Source organism: Hydractinia symbiolongicarpus, chromosome 9 (genome assembly GCF_029227915.1).
Source record: "Hydractinia symbiolongicarpus strain clone_291-10 chromosome 9, HSymV2.1, whole genome shotgun sequence".
Classification (NCBI taxonomy): Eukaryota; Metazoa; Cnidaria; class Hydrozoa; order Anthoathecata; family Hydractiniidae; genus Hydractinia; species Hydractinia symbiolongicarpus.
In genome coordinates, this window is record NC_079883.1 from 25782061 (window position 1) to 25791069 (window position 9009).

The 9009-nt window shown below is 33.6% G+C and overlaps 1 long non-coding RNA gene across 2 annotated transcripts; it reads right to left on the minus strand.

Annotated features, from left to right (window-relative positions):
• Positions 1 to 488: 488 nt before the first annotated feature.
• Positions 489 to 7968, minus strand: LOC130656138 (uncharacterized). Of its 2 annotated transcripts, XR_008984854.1 has the most exons (4): positions 7292 to 7968; positions 3834 to 7073; positions 1173 to 1298; positions 489 to 1025 (listed from the first exon to the last, which is right to left on the minus strand). It is a non-coding gene; the product is annotated as an uncharacterized LOC130656138 (long non-coding RNA). The 2 variants fall into 2 exon arrangements; XR_008984853.1 differs by having other exon boundaries at positions 3834 to 7961.
• Positions 7969 to 9009: the final 1041 nt, after the last annotated feature.

The window sequence follows — 9009 nt, forward strand, 5'->3', positions numbered from 1 at the left end:
AATACAATTAATTTGGAAACTATGAATTTTAGGAAAAGTAAAAACAAACAGAGATATATATGTCACATAGCAGTCATAATATGTATTGTAAAGAAACAAATAACAACAACATGATCAACACTTACATTTTATTCCAATACATGGAAAAAGAGTTTGGCAGTACTTTTAAGCTCTGACATGTGTACAGGTAGTGGCATAAAAAGACACCCTAGTCATTAAAGTTACTGCAAAAAAACTTTCATAACAAAAGAACCATCCATTATGTAAATTCTCTTACAATTCCGCCTCAAACCACTGATGGTGATTTATATTTAATGTGGTCTGTGCTCAATGGATTTCAGGATGGACCAGGTTTCCAGTGTTTAGCTCCCATTGCTACAAAAATCTTTATGAAATGACAAACTAACTAGACAATGGGGGGACATTGAACTTTTAATCTCAAGTAGAGGAGATGATTCAAACGCTCTACCGACAGAGCTGCACTAAATCCATCATCTTTTTAAGAACTTATGGGAACACGACCTTATATTTGCTGCAATGATTTCCACAACATAGCTTAGTACACCTTTTTTGCTTGACATGACATTCATACTCTTTTTAGAAAGATTGCAGTTCCCGAGCATTAACAAATGTAAAAATAACATTTTGCATTGATTATAATGTTTTGTTAGAAACAGCATCCATACTTTTACTAACAGCGCGTGAAACCGCCACAGCATTGACGCAATTCTTATATTGATTTTCACCACACAGTGTTCTGTTAAAGGCACATAAGACGTATATTGGTTCCATGGTTACAGAACTCTCATGCACACATTCGCTAAAGGGGAAAGAGGGGAAAGCAAATACACAGTTTGTGCTTGCTATCAACGACACAGTATCCATAAATTCGGCAGATTTTTTTAAAAAAATTATATTTGGCTCACTTTTTTACATGTGTTGTGAACGACTCAGCATCCATACATTTCTTAGATTGTTTTTCACTGATCATTCACTCGTTCGTTGTAATGTAATCAGTTTCTTCACTAAAAAACAAAACACAAAACAATAAAATATTGAAGCAATTCTCCGGAATTTGCAGACAATACATAGAGGTCTAACAGTACTCTAAAAAGATGTGTTCACATATTTCTATTTGAGGAGTCTAAAGCAATAAAAAAGCAAGGACTTACATTCACATTGTATGGATCTTCGTTTGATATTATTCTTACGATTTTTCATATCAGTAATTGGCTGTCTGTTCTATATTACCAAAAATACAATTTAGCGAAGCAAAAAAATGAATGCCAAGATTCAACCTAAATATAACGTAAATATTTCTTAATAACCCTAGAAGGACACTGGTCTCTGCTTCATGTACAATAAAAATATAAAGTAAAAGAACGTTTTAGTCCAAAGTAAAAGTCTGCATAACTTTTTAAACAGTTGTGTGAAAGTTTAACAAACATTTAAGAAATTTCCTCAAATAATTATTTTTAACGTTGCAAAAATAAGAAATATAAAAACATTTATATATATGCAAATAGTAATGAATGGAAACATTTAAGACGTTTCCTCAAATAATTATTTTTTAATGCTGGAAATATATAAATAAAAAAACCCATCTATTTATGCATGCAGATAGTAATGAATGGAAACTCGTTGTTCTTAATTGAAAAAAAATTTTTATATAGAAAAATCCTAGTTGGTACACATTGCATTTTTGCTGTTTTTTAGGCTGAATCAAAAAGAAAAAGATATATGTGGAGTATTTGTTCCACTAGTGCTATTGGCTTTATACCATAGGTTATAACTGTGTGCCGTTTTCTTGAATACAAATAGGTCCAGAATCAATTTTTAAAAGCCAATTGCTCTTTTCAAGTACAAGTTTCAGGAATTTCATAAAGTTTCTTAATTGACGGTATTTTTTGGGCTTGGTGACTTGTTGATTATATTTTCAGCCTGAACACATATGTATTGGTTTTGACGCACAATCAAACACTTGCAACACTGACACTGGTCCATTGTGGCCAAAAAGTAGCGATGTATGTCACTCACTAACTGCAATGCTTGTTGATTCTTTTTTCCTTATTGCTTTATAAAAATCCAAACAATGTTTTCAATTTTGTTGACATGGTCACAAAAAGACAAATAGAAATAACAGACTTCGTAGACTACACATTCATTGAGAAAATTGTATTACATCCAGACTATTAGAGAACTCCATTTCAATTAAATTTTAACAAGGTTTTGTGATATATAGTATGATTTTCATTAAGTATATGCGGGAATATTGGAATACTATGCTTGACTCTGTACAGTTAATCAGTTAAAGCTAAGATGTTAATGGATAACAATATAGAACCACTGAATTATGTTTCACATGAATTAAATTCCATGTGGACTATTTTTTTTGTGGATGCCACATCGTCTGTAATTAGTTTGCAAATATTTTTTGAGCTGATTAATTAATGTGAATAACTGTTTTTTGTAGACAGACTTAGTTCAAATATCTCAAAAGGGACTTAATTTGACAATTTTTTTAAACAACAATACCATGAATTTTACCCATGCTAAACATAATTCACGGAATACAAACACTGTGATCATTAGGAAACGCATGTTTGGCCAATGTAGCTTTGATACACAAAGAAATATTGACATAAATTCTGTATTTTTTCTTAAAAAAAACAAAAAAATGTTCCCTGATTTTTAAAATGTATGTTGGGTTTATAGTTAACGGACTAGTTTTTATGTGTCTTGAGCCATCGTGACAACGTTTTGCAAAATAGAAAATGTTTGGTGGCTAATCCTGCTGGAAAAGGTTTTAATATGGTGTAGTTATTTCGTGCTTTTTTTACCGCTACTTGTGAGATTTTAAAATATATATTCAGGTAGGGGGTACAGTACATCTCAATAAAGCACTCCGCCATGATGTGTGACGGTTTAAGTGATCCAACTGGCATTCAATGTCTTATAAATAACTCAATTTTATTTGAATCGCACTAGCAGAAAACTTCTTTCTATAACAACTCAACAGAGTTTTAGTATAACGTATATCTGCACTAATCACTCAATGAGATGAATGGCAGGGTTTAACTGCATTTAACGCTCAAACCTTAACATAGACATTGAGGTCAACATACCCATACTCATCGAAAAGGATTGGAATGAGTACTATTACAGGGAGCTGTTACAATTCAGGCATGAGCCATCTAACGAAGTGGACGGAAATGCAATAGCAATAATAAGAACTGATTCTTTACAAAACGAAAGCATTGTTGTACACATGCCACAAAACATATCAAAAATATTTTTCATGTTCTTGAAAGTCTCGAACACTTCGATTACAGCTTAGGTTTGTGGAAAGAAAGTTAATCGTGGAGGTGGATATGGTCTGGAAATACCAGTTGTGTATAAGTTTTATGGACAAGAAAAATTGATTGACTGGTTTGCGAAGAAGATTGAGACTGTAAAAGCAGACATTTCCTGTAAAGTTTTAAAGTGTTTAAAATAGATATTTTAAAATTAAATACTTATCTCTAATTTGACCAGAAAACGGACAGTGCATGGACAAAGTGTCCGCTAATTGAAGAGAATACTGTATACATTTATTTTCAGCAGCGTTTTAAGCTCTACTCAATAAAGGCGACGGGGAAACACGGGGAAAATTTTTTTGTGTGTATTTACTAAGTAGATTTTTCTGCGGGCCTTATCGACTAGTGTAGGTGCTTACACGATTTCAACTGAGTTAACTATTTTTACTCGCTAAACGACAAAATTACAAGACGAAATTTAAGCAACAAATTACACATGTAAGATGACATAAAATATAATAAGAAATAAACACTTACTAGATATATAGTGGCGTAAGCCAAGCCAACTACATGTGAGAGAAAACAACTAAAACAGATGCTGAGATACAGGACAACTCCTGTGATGTATGAAAGAAAAATTTCACTCAACAGCGAATTTATTACAAAAATGTATGTTCGACATGGTGAAGACTGAATGCGCAGAAAAAAAGATGTGCAAGATGTGCAGAAAATTTAACTAAAAATAGTACCAAAATTACAATTATTCTCTTTACATAATTAACACGGGACAATACATCACAACACAAAACTAACAAAATGCATCTTGTTCTCCACCGCAGAGCGAACTCTACAGCAGAGCACATACGCGACACCACAAGGACAATACAAATGACGTATCAAAATAAATGTCAATACGGCCGGAAATTCATGTAGGCTGTTATTTGGTGAGCTACTTTACGTATCCGCACCCTAAGCAACGTTCATTTACACATATGCACATTAGAAAAGATAGAATTATCACATTTATGTTATCTTAAAATAACTCGAGTTATCTTACAATCAAGACATTTATGTGAATATACACGCATTCCGAAATCACATTAATAGAGTTATCTTAAGATAGCACTTGTTATCTTAAAATAACTTTATTAATGTGACTTTTGAATGCCGTAGGGCTGAGCCGAAACCAAAACATCGCGCTATCGCAATTAAAAAAGGTATTAAAATTAAAAACTTAAATTTAGAGTTAAAAACTCTAATTTAGTATTTTTAGAAAAAACAACTTTTCTTTTTTATTTCCAGATCTCCTTCCTGGTTATTTCTTGAAGTTGGATATGTCAGGTTAACAATAACAAATTTTGAAAAGGTTTTTCTGTTTGTGTAAAATTTTTCTGACGCTATACGTTAATTATTTACTAAGGGTAATCAATTTCATTGTAGCGCGCTCTCAAAATGAGCCCTAAAAGAAAGCCGGCCCTTAGCAAAAAATGGCTATAAATATTTCATAAGTTATTAAATGTTTCAATCCAAATATTAAAATATTACGGTTCTTGACATTCCTTTACATTTCGGGGATCGTGTGCGCGGGGTTGATGATGGGCTATGTTACGGTAATCCCCTAAAAATAAGTTAATAAAAAGGGAGAAGAAAAACGCGAATGGTCTGAAAAAGATCCTGAATCTAAACATAGATCTTGATAAACGTAGGTCTCTTTTAATGTGTTTCTTTGTGAACTAAAAAATCTCACTATAGGAGTCTCAAAAGCTCTTTATAGGAGAACAGAGGTTTCTACTGTTACATGTATGTTAGCAATTTATTATGTATAAATATGCCTCAGGGTAAGATATCAAAGTTTCCAATAATCTGTTAGGTTTACATGGTGGTGGACCAACAGTTCACCACATGTTAATTGCGGTTCCTGAAGTAAGTACTTATACCTTGTTGAGAGGCTTGGCTTTGATTGCATTCAGTATTCAAGTGTCAACAAAGATGGCTACTAGCATCATTGAAGGATATACTTTAGAAACTCAATGTTATTCCAAATCTAGAATGGTATACTAGTGAAAAGGGTGGTCACAAGGCATGAACACTAGGGGCCCTCAAGGTAACTAACCAATACTGTTGTAGATCCAGGCCCCTAAGATTGCCTTGCCTACCTATAAAATGGGAGCAGCTAAAGTCAACTAGTTTCCATCATCACATTTTGCTAATAGTTTGGTTTGGTCACATAACACTTTTCCTTGCATAAAATTTTACAAGCCGCGCGAAGATATACAGCTTTGGAATAGCATAAACATACAGAAATAGAAGAGTGCACGGCATGCTTTAGAAATGCATAGGGGAGTTTGGTTTTCCATCATCATCATCTATCACTGCAACCTACTAATATCGTCAACTCCATCTTTTGGCTTCAATTACTATAATGGCAGCGCGTCCAATGACGGCCGGTGACTCTAGCAGATTTTGGATCGTGTGCCTCTGGTATCAGGAGGGGCCTTCGGATATTTCTTCAGGACAGATATTGCATGTAGCCAGGTCGGTTTGTTTCATTTTATATATTATATTATGTTAGGAGCCCAGAAACTGTCACTTTTTAACCACCCTAGAGCCATTATGGCTTTTATACAAGTAATGCCAACCTTGTAGCCAGGTTGCCATTATGATAACTCGTTATGTTATTTATAGTGTTGTTTATGTTCATTCACCGCGATAGACGATCATGATACGATCCTGCTCTAACCTGTATATAGTAAATTGTATCTGCGTGAAAATTTGGCCCCGTGTTTTCCCTTTTTAATCTTATAATAGACTATACTTAGCTAGCCAGAAAAACTTCTTTTTTCCACATCCAGAATAATATTTGCAGGCTTGTTTTCGTAAGTTATTGGTGAATATAATTGCTTTGGGGGCAATATTCAGGCTATGAATTTGGAGAAACTATATTCTGTAAAAGACAAGCAAAACGGTATCTATTACTAATAAAACTTTTGATATTTAATCTATTTGAAACATTTAATCACATGGAAAAGGAGAAAGATAGAGAAATAAGCAACAACAACAACACAAACTGCATTGTAAATAGGCTTTATTTGTATTATTAGATCATAGTACACCATAAACAACAACAGATAAATAAAATAAAAATAGCAAAATTATATCATGGTTTTGCACAAGTAGAGGCCGCTATATAAAATTTGGTTTTTACGCAGCAATAGCTAATTAAAAACAACACAACCTACCACAACAAGTGAATGACCACTGATTTAGCACAACATTCAGTCAAAAATATGTAGCCCTTATTGGCTAAGACTCTAAAATGTTGAATCAAACTTGGAAATACCTAGCTGTTATGCGATAAACATTAACTATATACTTGAAATTTTTAATAAAACAAATCATTTAAAAACAGATATCGTTAACTACATTTACACATTTTGTGTCCATCATGATAGCGTTGTATATGTATGCTAAGTCATTTTGGTTATGTTGGTAGAACCACAAACATTTTCCATGCCTGTCAGCATAACTTCTTTAGTGAAATGTGAAAAACTTTCGTCATTTCACCCATTAATTAAAACCATGCTTTTTTCCTAATTTTTATAATTAACATCGTTCCCAGGAATTATCTCGATATAAGATTAGAGCTTTTAAACCAATCATCATCAAGTCTTGTCGAAGTCATTCTCCCAAAACTAGTCACGACTAGTGTTCTCGTCTGTGGCCTTGTGGCATTTTAAGAAATCGTTTAAAAAGTGTTTATTGCCAGGAGCTTTGAATCTACAAAGCAAACATACAAGTTGTTATGCAGCTATTCGATTTATTGTATTGTTATCAAATGTCTTGTGGGTACCCCAAGACAACACAAGAACTTTGAGTTTGAGACAGGCCTTTTTAGAGTTGTTGAAAGTGAAACTAGAAACGGTTTCATGCTCAAACTTGCTAGCACAGCAATAGAAAGCTCAAGAATCAATGGAATTAAAAGTAAACAGATGTACCTGAAAACGTTGTCATTATAAAGTTAATGCTATAATTTTGTTAACTCAAAAAAGTCTGTTTATTTTGCCAAACTGCTTTCTTCTGCAATCCCAGGCAACACAGAGAATAAATGTTTTCCAGTCATGCCTCTTTTTAGCAACATTGCTCAATTTCATTCCGCAATCATATATTCAAGCCTTCCATTTACTTGCTGCAAGTCAATACAAAACTTTCTTAGCCTTTAGACATGTTGAATCCTACCCTATCCAACCGACCGGCTACCGGGAGGCAATAACAATAGGTAGAGTAAATTAATTTCAATCTTTCTTTACTGTAAATTTCGACAACTTCGGCGGGATTCTTCTTGACGTCACATATTCTTTGTTTTACAAGAGTCCAAAAGTCCACACTTCGGCGCGATTCTTCTTGGCGTAAAATTATTTGTTTGTTTCCAAGAGGGTCAAAAGTCCACACTACGGCTGCTGCCGAAGTCGACTATTTTACGGCAGAAAACAAGGAATCGCGCAACAATCGGCAAAAAGCGGCAAAATGTAGTTAAACTACCGTGAAACCAGAGAGTTGAGCCTCGTGAAACACTCCTGAGTAGTTTAGATGAATTTTAACTCGACTCCTGGGCGCAAGGAACCTTTTTAAACGCCAATAAAAAAATTATGCGTTGCTTTCAACCGATTACTAGTTTAGATCTACATGATCTTCTCATTGGCAATTTCTACTTAGGCGATCCTACCTCACTTTAAGTTGGATTTTTTTTAATTTTTTTTTTTTGCAATATGTTTCCAGTCTTTAGGATCAGTTTTATAAACATTTCACATAGCTGTATTTTGAATGCTACCCAAAATTGTTCGATCAGGCTATATCTTTTGTGCAATTTGGAAATCTGAAATTGCTTTTATTGTCGGTGCCCTTAATTTAGAATGGTTGGGCATATGAATACGGTTATGCTTCCGATTTTATGTATTCCCTTTATATTAGGCATTTAAATAAGTGTCATTATAGAGTGATTAAGTACAGTACAGTCTGAATGTAATCTACCGCGTACACGCTAATATCACACCTTTGCGTGGAGGACGGCAGTCGTTTGTCTTTTGTTATAATTAAATCCCTTGAGCGTTTTGCGAGTTTATATTTGCGTGTTAAAAAACAATGCGCTCGTGAAGAAATATCGGAGCAAATAATAAAAATCTTTCGCGAAGTTTTATAATGCATTGCGCGGGAATGTATTGTTGATTTAATTACTTAAAAAAATTCCAGCGCGTTTAATCTAAGAAACATTCGAGAAGCATTGTTCACAACTATTAAATGCCGCTTGCCTCTTTTCGATTTTAAACTTTAAAATACGATCTAAAAAAGCATTTCTATCGCCGCTATTCGTTAAAACTTGTGTTTTAATTTTACTGCAAAGCTGTTGCATAGATTATGTATTAACATTAGGATAAGGATGAAAAAGTTACTGTGGGACATGGGTTTTAAACCTTAAAAATTTCCAGGGAGAAATTTGAAAACTAATGAATGACAAAATCCCAAAAGTTTATCTTCAAATTTTTAATTTTGTTAATGTAAAAGTAATCCACATGAAAAAAGTTTCTGATGTTTTTTATGAAGAAATCTTCCATATTAGCCATTATACATTTGCCCTAGAGTGATTAATAAATAAGGTCAGGCTTCTATTTTCAGAACTGCTATTTACATTAAACATCAAGGCATCCAAAACAGCTCC